Raw genomic sequence first — 17474 nt, 5'->3', positions numbered from 1 at the left:
GCAAGAGTGGAGGGGGATGTCAGTTCCTGACAGTTGTCTTCTGAGCTCCACTCACACACATACACCACGCATATACACAGTGGTAACAGATGAAAATAAAGCATCTATAAAAGGTTTATAAAAAGAAAATAAAAATGAGAAAAGAAAGGAAGGGAGGAAGGAAGGAAGGAAGGAAGGAAGGAAGGAAGGAAGGAAGGAAGGAAGAAAGGAAGGAAGGAAGGAAGACAGGCAGGCAGGCAGGCAGACAGACAAATAGACAGACAGACAGACAGACAGACAGACAGACATAAAAAGGGAGTAGCCAAGGAGAGAAAGACTTGAAACAGATAGGAGGGGCCCAACTGTCAAGAAGGCAGACATTGGTCCCGCTGAGCAGAGACTCCAAAGTAGTAGTTCCAAAAGAAAATTCTGCCCATCCCAACTCCTCCAACTCCACTACCTCTTTCCCCAACCCCAGGTCCTTGTTATCTTTCTCCTTCCTTCCTATAAGCTATACTCCAGGACAGGACTGAAGCAGAGGAGACACCTGAATACTTTGTGGTTGGGCCAGCTAGATTGATAGCTCATCCTTTAAGGAGTCCCAGACTAACAGCTGGATGATACCGTATCCATTGGTCTCTGGGAACCAATAAAGGAGTTCTAAAATCTCTGTCTGTCTCTCTCTGTGTGTGTCCTCTCTCTGTGTGTATCTGTCTCTGTCTGCCTCTCTCTCTCTCTCTCTCTCTCTCTCTCTCTCTCTGCCTCTCTCTCTCTCTGTCTGCCTCTCCCTCTCTCTGTCTGCCTCTCTCTCTGTCTGCCTCTCTCTCTCTGTCTGCCTCTCTCTCTCTCTCCCTGAACCTCACTCTCTGTGGTTCCTGAATTTCATTCTTCAGATTTGCAAGAAAAACAAACAAACAACCCTGAAATCTGAATTACAGTTGAGAATGGCTTTGGTGGCTTCATTAGTTTGAATGAGATGTCCCCCATAAGTCTCAGATCTTTGAATACCTGATCCTAGGGAAGTCTCACTTTTGTTTTCTCCTGATTCAACTAACCAGTTTCCAGAGAGAGAGAAAAAGACATATGACCACTGTAATCCAGCCCCGAGATGGGCAGGGAGCTTTTAACATCAAAACCCATCTTAGGCATCCCTAGTGGTGTTATGGTCTGACCAGCTTTGATGGGCCCAAGTTCCTGCCAGAGACGCCAGACACCTGCATACCGACTGTTCCCAAGCCAAAAGTAAGTACTCAAGGGCCTGGGAAATCTCAGCACTGACTTGCAAAGAGTGGATCAAATGTCTCTTTCTTTCAGAGCTAGGAGGCCGAAACAAAACCGCTTAGAAGAAACGAACTGACTTTCCATTTCAAAACGCCAGCTTTATCCTGCCCAGGGTGGTCTCGGTTCTCTCCACCCTCTGATCTTGTTTATCAGGTTCGCTTTTAAAGGCCCCTCAAAGATTATTTATGGGTGTAGGCTTAAGCCTTTGGAGACTGTTCTTTCAAGAGACAGATGGGTTTAAAGCCACTGTCACTTTGCCTAACTGATGTGGTCACGTGGCAAGGCATAGGGAGAGAGGGATCTGTCTCTCTAAAGGATAAATATGACAGAGATTAAACTCATTATAAACAAGAGGGATTAAAAACCTAGAGCTGGCCACAGCAGACTCAAATGACTGAGAATAATCTCCTGGGGAATTCTATTTTTTTTTAAGAGAGTATTAGCAGAGCTTGGGGCTAGTATCTTGGGTTATGCTCATAAAATCAGCAGTCCTGTACTAGTGGGACAATAAAACAACATGGTGACCGGGAAACAGGCAACAGTGTCACATCAAGGTAAGGAGGAGCCATCGCTTAGCCACAGACCGCCATCCCCTTCACGACTTCCAGCTGGACACTCAACCCTGTCATTTCTACTGGCTCCCAAATGTTTAAGGGCTTAAAAGGAAATGGTAGCGTTTTTTCTCTTCTAGCTTTGGTTTCTCAGGACGCAGTCCAGACACTGGCAGCCGGTACAAGGGAGCCCACAGATGCTCTTTGCTGCATCAACCTTTCCTAGTGGCTGAAGGGGATGCAGGCACCAGCAGAGCATCCTCAGGGGGGCGTAAGTGCTATATGCAGTTGGGCAGGGTACCTAGACCTTGGGGTACTGTGCTGAGAGCTATGCTCAGGCCCCACAGCTCTTTACCAACCAGGTCAGGAAGCTGAGGTTCTCCTGGGTTTTTAAAAAAATAACTTGTGAGAAATGATCTAAACATTCTTGAAATATTTGCAAGGATTTTTAAACACACAAAGACAGGGGAAGAGCTATGTGTATTCATACCAGCCTCAAAACGTGACCATGAGTGTTCTAATGCAGGGACTTAGGAGCTTTCTGGAACATTCCAAGGTACCTCTGGACCTCAGGACCATGATGACAGAAATGTCAAGAAGGCATTGAATGAAGGAGCCTGTTCCCTTTAGATGTCTTGGGGAGTACAGAGACACTTGACAACATGACCCGAGACACAAGACGGCCGTTTTCTTATGACTTTCTAAATCTGGCCATGCATATACCTGCAGAGCATCTGTAGCTGCTGTAGGATGTCTTGGTGAACTATAGGAGAAAAGAGGGGTGATGGAACCAATCATTACACCCTCATGACTTTCAGACAGTCTCTCTTCCACAACTCTGTATAATTCACTCCACCTGCAGCCCTGTAACCATGGACTTGAGCAGAAGAGTGGCCATGCACCATGTGACCTGAGAGTCCTTGGCTCAGGAATTTCATTTCAAGCTCAGGTCTGTGGAAGACCACATCCACATGTGTCCTAAACCTGTGCTTCAGGCCAGAGCAGGCGCTGGAGGCTTAGGAGGCTACTGGAAAGCTTGCCCTAACCATATTGAGATGCCAACTTCACTTGTCGTCATGCATCTGAGAAGAGGTGAGCCCTGCACATGGAAGCCACATGTGGCTAGCAGAGGATCCGCCCTGGTTATTTACAGTAGCTGACAGCCTAGACAGCGTGAGGCTACATTTGGAATTTAAGAAGATATACTAGTGGTCACGTAGCCCCATTCACATCCTCTAAGAGAACTATGATGTGTACGCATATTTTCACAAACACCAGAAGCTCTGGGTAGCACATAGTTCAGTAATTTGTGCAGCCTGCCCAGACTGTCAGCTCTCTCAGTGCTTGGTGAGATCTTAATTCTTCCAGAGTAAGACAAAAAGCACTAGAAAAATAACAACGAAAGTCGAGATTCTTAAAAGTATTTATACAAGTTATATATCACCACTAATATTCACTGATGTCCAAACGCTAATTTGAAAGAGTTCGTGGAGTCTGAACTATTTTGATGCATAAAATCAGCTGATCTGGCCACAGATATCTAGCAAATGAGATGCATATGCTATTTCTTATTTCTTTTCCTGTGTGGAAAATCCACATAATAAGTTTATCTCGCTTACATCCTGTCAGAGTAAGGCTAGTGAGAAGGTTCGGGGGGGACAGATGCTAGCTGCCAACTCTGACATCCCATCACAGGCCCTACAAGGTGGAAAAAAAAGTTACAAGTTGTCTTGTGGTATTGACACACATGATATCAGACACACACACACACACACACACACACAAACATATATGCATACATGCATGTGCACACACATTAAAATGAAATAATATTTTTAATGAGATTCAACTACCTGAGATTCAAATTCCTTCATCCCACTGTGAGCAAAGTGAGTGATCACTTCTAGGAGTCAAGTCACTTAGATGAACTGGGTTCTGTTCCTAGCACATGGTCTCACAAAGGTGCATAATTCCAGTTCCAAGGGATGTGACACCTTCCTCTGGTTTCCCTGAGGACTTCACACATGTGTTGCACAGACATACATGCACACACACACACACACACACACACACACACACGTGTATATATATATATATATATATATATATATATATATATATATATATATATATATATCTTTTAAAATGCAGGTAGGTTCACTACTCTCATTTTTTCTTAAAATTTAAATATTCTAATGCTACAAATAGCCAGAACATTATGCAAAGCAGGGGAAAAGGTTCTCTTGGGTTGAAAACATGTAATCTTCTGAAGATAAACCAGCTTCCCCCTCCTTGTCTCCAATGGAAGCCTTGGTTAGGGTAAATGTGGAAGAGAGGACGCCACAATTTCTTTGTGCTAACAACATGCATTTCTTTGGAGTGTGTTCAGGACTCACTTGGGGAGAGAAGAGAGGCACAGGAGCACAGAGGTGAAGCTAGGTTCACTCCCAGGCTTGTACAATAGTACATACACCAATCAGAAAGGCTGAGAGCCCTGTTGCTATGAACACGGAGCAGAAGAAAGACATCAAGTATCTTTGGGGGCAATGGGCAGCATCTCACTACCAGGACCATAAGGAGAGGTGATCTCTAGTGGACCATGGAGTCTGCCCTTCAAACATATAACTTAACCCTTATGATTCCAACTTATGCAAATAGAGACTCAAGTCCCTCACTTGTCTTTAGGCTCTGGGGATTCAGTTTGATTAGAACAGTGGCAGGCTAAGGTATTTTGAGCTCATGATTAAATTATTGTTGCCTTTGACATCAACTTGCCATCTGGTCAACCAGACTCTTCTCCATTAATCACCAACTCATGTCTTCTCAGAAAAGGAACTGTTAAGAGCAACATTCCCTGAATGTCCTCACCACCACTCTGGCTATGTGGTTCCAAAACTGTGTTCCTCACTCAGAAGAGATTTCTATCCCCTCTAAAGCTAGCATATAAGCCTGGAGTCTGCCCTTAACCCTGTCCAGTAATCTGGATAGGAATACATCTAACACTATGCATGCAATGTGGCCTCAAGCACAGATTGTACCAGCCATTCAACTCTCCATTAAATCCGTACTTTAAAATATTATTAAGATAACAATGCATGAACAAATTCCAATAGAATACATGAAAATACTTTAAAATAGAACAAAGACTATCCCATATGGTCTACCATGCTGCTAAAGACTTGAAATCTCTTCATTCACACCTCTTTTTTCCCCTTTCTACGTTTCCCCTCAATCCTCTGTAGGAATCTCTGGTTTGCATTATTTCTGGCCTGTCATTACAACATTAAGCTCTGAATGTGGCCATCTGTTCTCAGGCACAGTATCCACACGCAGCAGGAACTGGCCCGTCTCTCTCTTCTGCAAGCTGAGAGACATGTGCATAAACTCCACCCCTCTCTCCTTCGAATTTGAATTAGGGCTTCCGTGCTTCTCACATTCATACTCCTAAGCTTTAGAGGATATACTTGAGAGTTCTCAATATCGATCTATAATCTGCAGGATATGGAAGTATCATTAAGTAGAAAGTTCCCCTTTTCTCAGCTCAGCAGAATGTCCTGTGCCTGGAGTGAAGACTTCTTGTTGTGTAAATGAAGCTATGAGTAACAAGATTAAGAATCACGGGAAGTATCCATATTTTGTAAAAGTCAGGAGACCAGTGGAAAGGGACAAAAGCAATGAGTAGCATCAGTATGAAGAGCTAAGTCTGGAGAGAGAGAGAGAGAGAGAGAGAGAGAGAGAGAGAATAAAGGGTGGAATACAGAGGCATCCCTTGACATGGGACCACAACACTCAACATTAACTCAAGAGAAATGAAAAGCTATCTACTTATGAAAACCTATACACACTGCTGATACCAGCTTTGTTTCTAATTGTTAAGAACTGAAAACAATTCACATCTCCCTCACCTGGGGAGTGAATGAGAAGACTGCATCACATCCAGAAAGCCAAGTAACAGTTTCAGAGACTGGGAGCGAGGTATGAGGGAATGAGTTGGAGGGAACTTGAGTGTTCTAAGCATTCACAGTGCAGGCAGCCATTCAACTGTGGGGGTTGTCAAGGCTTGTCAAACTGTACGACAGAAAGGTAAATTTTACTACATGAAAAGCCTATACAATAAAACTGACTATTAAAAAAACTAGGGTGAAGGTCTCTCAAATGTATGCATGTGGGGCCTGGGGAACTGGAAGACAATTGCTCAGTCTGGAAGGGACAACAGAGAGCTACTGCTAGGATCCAGTGAGGACCACAGAGCATTAGAATTGGGATGCTCCTACCAGTCAAAGAACTCCAGCCACCAAAGTGTAGACTGAACATTGGGAAGGATTGTGACAGCACGACATCTCTCATTCTGTCTCTACATTGGGAGTCTAAATTGCTACCCCAGCTCATCCTTGATCTTTTCCTTGTTTTCCATAATTTAGCAATGCTCATAAGCAGTTTATAGTGTGTATAAGTACCCACAGAATTGTCTCTGACTGCCAGCTGCCCAAATAATGTCACAGGCCTTATCATAGGGTATTTCCCAACTATCTCATATAAAATAATCAACCTGATTGTTCTAATCTTAAGTTCTTCCACATAACTCATTAGTTACCTCTCCCTCAATCCTGGCACCTGTTTCTTCCTCTGTGTCTGGCTGGCAAATCTCCCACTTCTCTCTCTTTGCCAGAGTTCCAGTCTCTGCCTGGAAGTTCCACCTATCCACTTCTGCATTGCTATAGCTCATTCAGCTCTTTATTGACGCAATCAGGAAGTGATAGAGAAGGCATTTACAAAGCAGACAGTTGATGCTTCATAAAAATAACAATACCACAGTCCTGTCTATACTCAAATCTCTGCAAGTACAGAAATCAACATTTGTATAACACAAAGACACTCTTTACATAGTGTACAAGAGATTATCCACACATATGTGTTTATATGTACATGTAACAGAAGACAGCCTTGAGTATCATTGTTCCTAAAGAGTCATTAACCTGTGTGTGTGTGTGTGTGTGTGTGTGTGTGTGTGTGTGTGTGTGGTCTCTCACTGGCCTGGGGCTTTCAAAGAAGGCTAGGCTATCTAGCCATTGAGCCCAGGGGCCCACCTGCCTCTTTAGTGCTGAGATTACAAATGCATGCTACCATATCTGGCCTATTATATGGGTTCTGGGGTGTCAACTCAGGTCTTCACACACTTAAACACACTTAAGTGCTTAAGTGTGTTGAGTGCTTAAACACACTTTACAGACTGAGATGTCCCCTCAGTACTTTGAACCAAACTGTAATTTTTGTTAGTATAGAATATTAGTTTTTATAGTAATTAGATTATATAGACTTGTTTGATTTCCTTCTGAATTCTTCCTCATAAACATGTGGTCTATATCTGACTTCACTTGCTTAATACTTTGTTTTGGACTTTATATTGAGTCTTAAAAGATTTCATAACAAGATTCATTGTCTCCATGAAGTTTGCATGTAGATATGGCCCTGATTTTACAGACAAATCACTATGTGGCTCTTCACTCGTGCAGCTCATGTCACACAAGGAAGGTATTTTTCTATCTACAACTTACTGTAAGCCTCAGAAAAAATTATATCTTCAGCTCTACCAAAAGACTTTCTGCCATTAAGATGTGTGGTGTAGCTTTGCACCTTGGCCTCAAACTTGATCTTTATGTGATGGAATTCTGCTGCTGAATCAATTGCACCCCCACCCCAGAATAGATGCACAGATCCTTAAGATATTGTAATAAAAACGTGTCAGTCCTATATCATCTCCCTCAGTGCAACCCACACATTATTTAAGAGTGAGATGTGAACCCAGGTCAGGCTTCAGCCATAGGTGTGAGACGTGGGTACTGCTGGTTGGTCTCCAGCTTCTGCCTTAGGTGTGAGATGTGGGCAGATTCTCCGGATGGAAAGAGAGTTTGGGATGCTGCTTTTCTCGCTCTCAACTTCACAGTTTTTTTTTTCTTTCAACTTGCATTCATGTGATGTTTCAGATAAGTGCCTTCCCTGCTTCCTGCCCGATGCATAATCAGTCAAGAAAAGCACTGGAAATGCCAACCAGCAAAACATGCTTTCCCTTTTGGTGCAAAGGATGACCCTCGTTAGCACAGGAAACACCTATTCTCTCTCTGCATCCCTCTTTTGTCCTTCCTTCTTTCCTTCCCATCTCCCTCTTTCCTATCCTTCCTCCATTCCTTCTTAACCCCCTCATTTCCTCCTTCCTTCTTGCCTGCCCCTCCCCACCCTCTCCTTTCTTCTCCCTCTCCTTCCCCTCCTCTATTCTTTCCTTCTTCTCCCTTCTCCTTTCCCTTTCTCCCTCCTCCTCTTCCTCTCCCATCTTTTCTTCCTTTGCCTTTCCTTCTTTCCTCCCTTTCCTTTTCCATGTCTCCCTTCTTTCTGTAAACCTTGGCACCACAGTCATAGGGCAGGGCTGAGTCAGATAGAGTCCCAGCCAAGGCAGCACGTGGACAGAGAAGGGGGTACCGGGAGCACCAGGTGGCTTGGATGTCACAGCTGGAGCCAGAAAGCATGTGAAGAGTCCAGAGACAGCTTCATATATGAAATAAAACAAATGGATATGCTAATGAGAACATGGGAAGCAGTTGCAGTGAGTCCTGTGGTCTCGGAGGGTCTGGGAGGAGAGGGACACACAAAACAAAACAACAACAATAAAAACAAACCAAAAAAAAATCACAAGGGCACCAGCACACATGGCGGTGACCAGCAGAGCACCCAGGTGGCAGCCTCTGCTCTCTACTGAGAGGAGGGGGACCCTTTGGAGTAATGACAGCTCCAGGGCTGGGAGCCTGGACAGCTCGATGGGATAGAGTGAAGAAGCACATACCTACAGATGAAGATTAGACAAGGACACAGCAGCCACATGGAAGGAGCTTCCCCAGCCCCAAATCAACACTGATATCATGAATTATACCCAATTGAATAAAACAAAAATTAATGCACAAAGAACTATTTTTATCAGATCTGATTGACAACTAAGACATGTGAGTATCAGAAAATCCTTACACCTACCTGTGGGATACGGTAGAATTAATTCACCCCAACCCCAAAAAATGATGGACCAGAAAACCAGAAAGTTAGTTTGGAGAGAGGATCTGCATGCATCTCCTCACAAGCTACTTATTGGTGATAGTGGGGAAAGCAGACCATGCAGAGAAGGTTAGAGGATTGCACTTAGCCACACTGTCAGCATCAGCATCTCCAGGGATGGGACAACAGAAAACCAGTGGCCACTGCTGGGATCCAGTGAGGACTACAGAGCATTAGACCTGGGATGCTCCTACCAGACTTGGCACATGAGTCTGTGGAGAAGCATCAGACACTCCCAGCTAGAGGCCCTGTTCCAGAATGAGCAGCCTGTGGACTCCAGAAGTACCCAGTTCACGAAAGTCTAGGAAACTGCTGTAGAGTAGAGACAGACAGACAAGACAGCTTAGTGCAAGCCATGATCTTGGCTCAAACATTTTGATATAAAGAAGAATTTTGGGCACAAGAGAGAGATGGTTGAGCAGTTAACAGTACTTGCTGCTCTTGCAGATGACCACAGTTTGGCTCCCAGCACCCACGTTGGCTGGCTTACAACTGTCTGTTTCAGATCTAGAAGAGTCAATGCCCTCTTCTGGACACACACACACACACACACACACACACACACACACACACTTTTTTTTTTAAAGAAGAAACAATTTGCAGACAATTGGCAAAACAGAGTCTAAGACCTCAAGAATGGTGAGCTGTTCACTTTCCTGCTGCAAATGGCTGTCAGTGGCTGTGCTAGAGAGTGACCTGTGCTCAAGAAACAGGAATGGGAGAGTTCCCTGCAGTGCCCTCTCTGCTGGCTCACAGGCACTTCCTTTTTTTTGGTTTTCTTATATATTTTTATTTCTGTTTGTTTAGAATCCTATTAAAATTAAAGAATAAGCTTAAGCTGCAACAATGGTAATGCATTTAAAATGGCCAGCCCCAAATCCATGTAGCTTTTGACCTAGAAATACAACTGCTAGAGTCGTATCCTATGGATGTAATCAGAAATTTCTGCAAAAATTGAGCTGTAAGCTGTTTTAGAGAGGGTTATTTATTGGTTTAAAAATGGGAGCTAACCTGAAAAAGACTATAATAGGATTTAGGGACATAAATTATGATCTAAGCATGAAAGAATATTAATACGGCCATTACGGAAACTGAGAAAACCAGTTAATGGCTTGGGAAAACGTTTATGATCTGTATTGAGTAGAGAAGGCAGGTTAGAAACCAATATGCCTGTTTCATCTTGTTACCGAAACAAGAGCAAAGCAAACACTGTGTGCATAATGGCACAGGGAACGGGTGGGGTTTTAGCCAGACCCTTCACCACAGGAAAGCCTGGGGTCTTACCCGCGGAAGTACCATGAGCCTCCAGACCTGGGGTGTCAACAGTGTTCCCCAAATGTGTTTGATCAGGTCTTTTACTTTCATCTTGGACTTGTCCCTAAAAGTCCTAGTGGGTTTTCCTATGCTTCTAAGACACCCAGCTTCTCCTGTGCCTTTATTCTGATGGTGTTCCATCCAAGTTACTCTACAGCACCTTTCAAACACAGACTATCACCCCACAAGGCAATCATCCAATACAAGCATTAGTAAAACCTACAGGTCCTTAGGGACATCACTTTGTTTCATGTGGGCTTTATATTTCAGGCTGAGGCTCAACTAAGATGGCCACTCCCAGAGGAATACTCACCCACCTTTAGCCATGGCTTCTGCATCTCAGAGTACAAGAACCATAAGTCCACTCTAACCAGAGAAGGGGCATGGCATGGGCCCTGTGTCTCTCATGCAGCTCAGAAAAGCACATAGGGTCCTTAGGTTGTCAATCACCATTCACAAAGCACCACCAAGTATCTCCAGAGCCCAGGGTTGGGTGCCTTCATAGAACCTTGTCTGAGTCCTCTGGAGGGAACCGTTTCACACATCACTTGTGATGGGGGTTGACATGGAGAAAGAGTTGCCCCCTTGACTACAGAAGGCTTCAAAGGCTTTGTGATAATGTCCACCCAAGGCTCCTCAGGAAGTGTGAAGGGAAGGCGTCTCCAGAGGCTAACAAGGAAAGGTGCTTATTAATGACAGACTTCCAGTGTGTGCTGGGACCATAGAGGCCTTCCCTCCTCTTTCTAGATGGCAGTCAGAGCACGGGAGGGCATCATGACTCAAAGACTGAGACCATGGATGTCCTCATTAATCTCCCAACACTTGACTAGCTAGGGCTACAAAAAAAATTTTAAGAGGATTTTCTCTCCTGCATTAATCACCAATTCTGGAAGAGGAAATGTGGGCAGAAGTCTTACCCCTAACCTTTGCTCCCTGGGATTACTCCTCTGAATACATTAGAGGACATCAAGGACTTTGCAGAGCTGGTTAAGGTTACTAATTAGCTGACCTGAGAGTAGGGACACCGCCCTCAGTTATGTGGGTGGGCCTGACTCTCATCACATGCGTCCTTGTCAGCAGTCTTTCCTTGACTGTTGGAAGAAGAGAAAGTGAGAGTGGAAACATCAGGAGGATTTGAAGGGAACTGTTGGCTTGAAGAGGAAAAGGTCCATGTATCAGGGAACTGGAGGCATTGGGTCCACAGCATGGAGAGCCAATGAGTAGCCATATTGCTTTCAATTCTGGGAAGCACCCTGGGTGTCTGACCTACAAAATCGTTTTATGTGTGTTTGGTGTGACTGTACACTGCTCCTACTCAGTGAAAATACACAATGGAACAGAACAAGAACAGAATTTCAGCAGATGCAGCTGCCTCAGTGTCACAACTATGGGAAACCGTTCTTTCCTGATATCAAGAGTGGTGAAGCCCAAGGGGGCAGTAAGCAGAGTTACACAAAGGACTGCCTGAGATAAGAGTTCAGGCTGTCAGTAGCTTCCTTGGGTTATATAGTCACTCCTCCTCAGGTATGGCAGACTGAGTAGGCCAACAGACACCAACGTGCCATTTAATTAAACTGGCAAATCACAGAGCCCCAGAGGATCACTTCCGGGATTGATACCTTAGCTTTTCATTACAGAAAGCTTAACATCGCTGATGGGGCTAAACCTAATGTTGGCCATAGCTCCAGATATCTGCAGTGGATGCATTCAAAAGGAGGCAAGGTTCAAGGAGCTAGAAGATGGCTCAATGGGTAAAGTGGTTGCTGCATAAAAGGGTCAGAATTCAGATGCTCAGCACCCATATAAATTCCAGGTCAGGAAGATACCCGAAGTCAAGCCTAGGCCTCTATATATGCATAGACATGAGTACCATGCACACAAAGGCACATGTGCATACACACAGAAGTTTGATTTTGATAAGTATACCAAATACTAGAAGCCATAATGTTCATCTTTAAAGAGAAAAAAAAAAGTTACCTAGACTTGTGACCACCCAACCCTGACTCTTCTAGAATGAACAGTAACATAAAAAGACATCAGTTTTAATTGCCAGTACCTAGGAGAGAGAAGGCATAGTCACTGCTGGCAAGCATTTTAAAGAGCCTTCTAATTAATTCAATGTCCTTTCCTGCAGCCTGATGGGTTAAGGGGAAGTGACAGATGTCATGTGTGCTGACTTCATGGAGCTTTTGACTTCGTTCCACTTGATTTACTCATCAGATCCAAAGTAAACAGGCCTCTGCCCCTAGCCTGGAGGGGGGCTTACAGAGCCAACTCACTGGTTCAGAGAGCTGGGACTCCCTAGATGACATCTGAGAAAAACTAGGAGAGCACAACAAGGCTTCCTGTGAACTGCAGTGGCATCCCCAAGACAAGCAGACCACAGATCATCTGCACTCTGAGCATGGAAGCTACCCTGGGAGAGCTTCACCCAAGCCCTGGGTTTGGGTCAGAAGAGGCATTGGACCTATGGTATGTATGCTATAGGCCTAGAGATCAGGAAGGAAGGGTCTCAGGGACTACAGTCTCTGCCTGTTTTGGTAGGTCCAGGGAGATAACATAGCAGCAGAGTGGGAAAGCCTTGTATCTGCCTATACCCAGAATTCCTTTCCCTGGGGTTTTGAGTTAAGTAGTACTATACATAGTCCATGATCCAGGTGTTGACTAAAGAGCCCACATCACACTTCACATTTACTGATGCAGCAGCAGGCCTTGTACCAGTCTCCAGAGCCCAGGGAACATGTTTCTAAGGATACAAGACAGGGCCAGGCAGGCCCTAGGAGTGTGTCAATCATCGTATCTGTATCGTCTGTAGAGGGAGGTCTTGGGCATTTTGTTGGATTGGCTGAGTTTTCTAGCCTATTCTGGATCTTGCCTGTCTAGAGAGTCCACAGTAAGGCAAAGCAAACAGAGGATAGTAAATGATGGGGTTGCTAACCCCTGGAAGGGACAAGAGCCCCCCTTTTGCTTGTGTCCAGTCAACTGTGGCCAAGTGAGAGAACTGCTCAGTGGTTCTGCCAAAATGGAAATGAAGATAAATTCCAACTGTATGTGAAATGGGACAGATAGTACACAACACCTCTTTTGGTCCTGGCAGCCCAAAGCACACCTCAGTGGGAGTTGGTTCTGCCCAGAGTAGGCATGTTGTGATATCTATCCAAAGTGTGATGTCCAAGGGCCCCAGCCTTACTCACCTGGTCACCTGCAGGCATCAGGCCCAGAATGGCATATCACTTCATCTGTCTTAGAACCTATGGCTTCTGGGCCAATCCTGGAACTTGTCCCTGAATGCAGAATGCATGGAGGACTAACTTCCTTAGAGAAAAGAAGAAAGCTGAGGTGGCCAGTGACAAGCACAGAGAGAAATAACCACCCAGGGCAAAGGCTCTTTATACACATAAAGAGGAAAAGCAGCCACTGGCTGGGGTTTAGATGGGCAGAACATGCTTTGCTTCTAATCTATGTTATGCACACACACGCACACGCACGCACACACACACACACACAGATTCTGGTCATCCCATTTCTCCATGTTCTATGTCTCTTCTTCTTCCACGCCTGTGTCAGTTGCTTTTCCTTTATTGTGAAAAAATACCACAAAGCAAAGCAAAGCAGAGAAGAGAGAGTTTCTTCGGGCTTGGGTCCAGAGAGCTAAGGCTCCACCGTGTTAGGCAAACATGGCAGCAAGCAGTAGGCATGGCAGAAGGAGCAGCAAGCTGAGAGCTCAAACTGCAAACATGAAGTAGAGAGAACAAACTGGAAGCAGGGAGAGGATTTTGTCTTTATCTCAAAGCCCAAAGCTAGCAACAATATACTTCCTCCAGCAAGGCTACCTCACCTAACCCCCCCCCCTCCCAAACAGCACCACCGATTGCAGACACTTCTCGACCCTTTTAAAAACTGGACGTCTTTAAAGCATATCCTATGATGTTTTTTGATAGGGTTTCAACAGTCAAATAAATTAGCATACCATCACCTCACATGCGTGTGTGTGTATATGTGTGTCAGCAACCTTGCATCCAATTGTCAAAGAGCAAGGTCCAAAGTTATCTTCCCATTTTCTGCTTTAGTCCCATCGGTGAGTCAAAAAAAAAAAAAAAAAGCATGTTTTCAATGTCTTTATCTCTTAATAAGGCAATGTCATACACGATCATGTGGCTACGGGTGACTTTATAACATAATGCCCGAGGAGTGCTCACAAGCAGATCTCAAACACAAGAAAAGCAGACAGGGGATGGAAAAGTATCCAGACAGGAGCTCTTGTGTATCAGCCCCTTCTATCTTGTTAAGACATGGGGTACAAATGGTAAATGAAACAACACACAACACGATATTTTAGGACAGGATTTTTACAGGGAGGTGAGACAACAGGGTGCAAAACCCTCCAACCTACAGGGAAGAGCCTTAAGACAGGAATTAATCAACCCAGACAGCCTCAGGAAGTTCCTGAAACCCATCAGATACTCTAGCTCTCCCCCAACTCCCTAGCCAAGTAAACAGTAAAGACTGCTGAGAGTCCTGTTCAGACAAGCTAACCTTCAAAAGGACTCTTAGGAGACAAAAAGCAAAACAAAATAACAAAACCAACCAAGCTGCCTAGAAGTTTAGAGCAATTGAGACACCTGGGAAGGACAATCTCCAACCTGTTAAGCTGCCTGCCTACAAGCTGTACAGTGTGCTCCGGGGTCCCAGCTCTTGTGATCTGTTACCTGTGTTGGGGTGATCTTTATTGCTGCTGCTGTCCGGGAGTCATTTCTGCTGCTGTGTACTCTGACTTTTCCACCTCTTCAGCACATCTCTCATCTGCTCATTAGATAGGCTCAGTTCCCGGCAAGACACTAGCAAGCCCAGAGGCCTCTACTTTACTATCCCTTCCCCAGGTGGCCTTCCGTGCCCCATGACTGCTTGACAAGCAGGTCATCATTTTCTCAGAACTCTTTCCACAAGTACAATCAATAGCAACCGGTGTGTGCCCCTGATGGCAGCACCAGGTGGGACTGGAATATATTCATCAATTGCCACTCACCCTGGAGTTGGACTCAGAACCACGGTCTATACAGCTTGAGGGGAAATAGTCCAGTTATCCAAATACAATCAAAACCTCTGTGCAGAGACACCAGCTAGACCTAGATACAGGCAGCATCAAAAGTGCATTGACACCCTGCCCTTGGCTGGGAAACCTCAGTCTTCTTAGAAAACCTATGTGATGTCAGAGTGAACCTACCCAGCTCTGTTGCCTGGACAAGGGGCTGCCATTCTGTCCACTAAGACTAAAGAGTCTAGCCATATTCGCCTTCATACCATGCTAAGCCCCAGGTAGGTATCTCCCTTAGCATTCCTTCTTCTTAGCTGGCTGCTGAGTGGGGAGTCACAGGGGAAACCCCTGCTGTCATCCTCAGAGCCCTCTCAGGAGCCAGCAAATGTGTAGAAGCCACAGTGCACTGGGCTATTCTCTGGCCCCAGTCAGGAAAATCCTGAAAGAACACACTTAACATTAACCTGGGGGGAACCTGTCAAAACACTAGCCAGTCTTAAGCATCTGTGATTTTAAGGTATCTTGGGCTCAGTATCCAGGACTCAGAGGAAGAGCAGGGGAGGGGCTAGAGGATGCTTACATCAGGGAAAGAGCAGATGCTGGAGTTGGACATAATGCAGCCCATCGAAGGAAAGGGGCTGAGAGATTTGCAAGTCCCTGTTGGGATTTGGTAGAATAGGAGGGGAAATTATTTAATACCAGTATTTCCTAATCATAACTTCTTGCTCTTTTGAAACACCCGGTGGACCACTCTGCTGGGAAAGGGAGATGATGAAGAGAGAGGTGGCCATTCTACTTCAGGTGACACTTCTGAGGTACATCCCCAAAGCTGGGCAGTACTCCAAGAAGGAACCCCAGCATCCACAGGCCGAACAGAAAAGACAGGAGAAGCCTCCAGCACAGAAAGCCAGCAAGCAGCTGGGAATCCCTGTCAGTGGTCCTGAGGACAGACTAGGAAGAGTCCTGGTGTATTTTGGATGTCGCTATAGTGACCAGGGGCTTTAATGTTCTCTACTGGCCTCCTCCAGCACCTGTACACACATGCATGGCCTCAAGCATCCATGCAGGCACACATGCACACACTCATGCATCCACACACAATGCTTTTGACAGTGAAAGAATAGGTTTGCTGTTGCTGTTACTCACCTTAGTATTCAGCTGACTTACTGAAAACTCCCAAGAAAAAGAGCTAAACAAACCAAAAAGCAGCTACAACAACATTCCTCCTGGACAGACCCAGCATGACAGTGAGGACCCAGGCATCCCAGGCCGTGACCAACAGTAGGCTGACTTGTGCAGGTAACCAGGTCCTGATTTCAAGGTGGGTTCAAAAGGCCAAGAGGTCAATCCGTGAACCTAGCCTTCCTCCGGGAGAACGGTTGCCTTTCGGAATTCCGTGACATAATAAGGTTAGAGAATTCCAAGCTGGGAGCATCTGAAACCAATTACGGACACGTTGCCAATTATTCAGGAAGTTTGATGTCCTATCCAAGACATTCCAGCCGAGTTCTGTAGGCACCGAGGGTCTGGCTGTGACACCCAGCTAGAGCGCAGCATCTCTCAGCTTGTCATGCACCAGGATGGGATAAAATAACCAAATCGGTGATGAAGACTTCCAGCTGTCAAGCTGTTTTTGGAGCTACAGTCACCCATCCCGCGGGGAAACAGCTGCTGTGGGCTCTCATTCAGCACACCCCACATACTGCAACAGCATTGGGTGCTCTGGAAGCTGAAAGTGCAGAGCTATGTGAACACTGGGGCTTCCATACTTCACTTCACTGCATAAGCCCTAGGCAGGACACAACACGTGCCCACTGACATTCCAAATCCGGTGCATCCTAGAACTGTCCCATCAGGGGAATCTAGGCTCCCTTCCCATTTCCTCCTTCCTGCTCTCAAACTTAGCTAGCCCCATTCTGTTCTCTTCCTCAGGTACTCCAGGCTTGCTCTTCTAGTCCCTTCCTCTGTCTGATGCTGTCTAATGAGCTGAGTCTCTTGATGTGCATTTGTAGAGAGGAGACCCTGCCTGGTTCCATTCTACTGTCTTTACAAGAAACAAGATTAGAGCCCTTTCCTGGCTTCATAGCTTAAGCAACACTCACACTTTTTGATATTTCTTGGTCTGTGAAATAATTTGGGAGAACCCAACACATGTGGCTTGAATAAAAAACCTGGAAACAATATCACAGACAAACACAAAACATGAAATGTCTCCA

The 17474-nt window shown here is 45.2% G+C and overlaps 1 long non-coding RNA gene across 1 annotated transcript in view; it reads right to left on the bottom strand.

The window, feature by feature from the left end:
- The window catches only part of Gm34992, a 114033-nt gene extending 96827 nt beyond the window's left edge, over window positions 1-17206 (bottom strand). The window contains exon 1 of the long non-coding RNA XR_878387.2: window positions 16405-17206. This is a non-coding gene — a long non-coding RNA (predicted gene, 34992). The remainder of the gene's footprint in view (window positions 1-16404) is intronic.
- Between the last annotated feature and the right edge of the window lie 268 nt (window positions 17207-17474).

Source organism: Mus musculus, chromosome 1 (genome assembly GCF_000001635.26).
Source record: "Mus musculus strain C57BL/6J chromosome 1, GRCm38.p6 C57BL/6J".
Lineage (NCBI taxonomy): Eukaryota > Metazoa > Chordata > Mammalia > Rodentia > Muridae > Mus > Mus musculus.
This window is presented reverse-complemented; position numbering and strand designations above follow the sequence as displayed.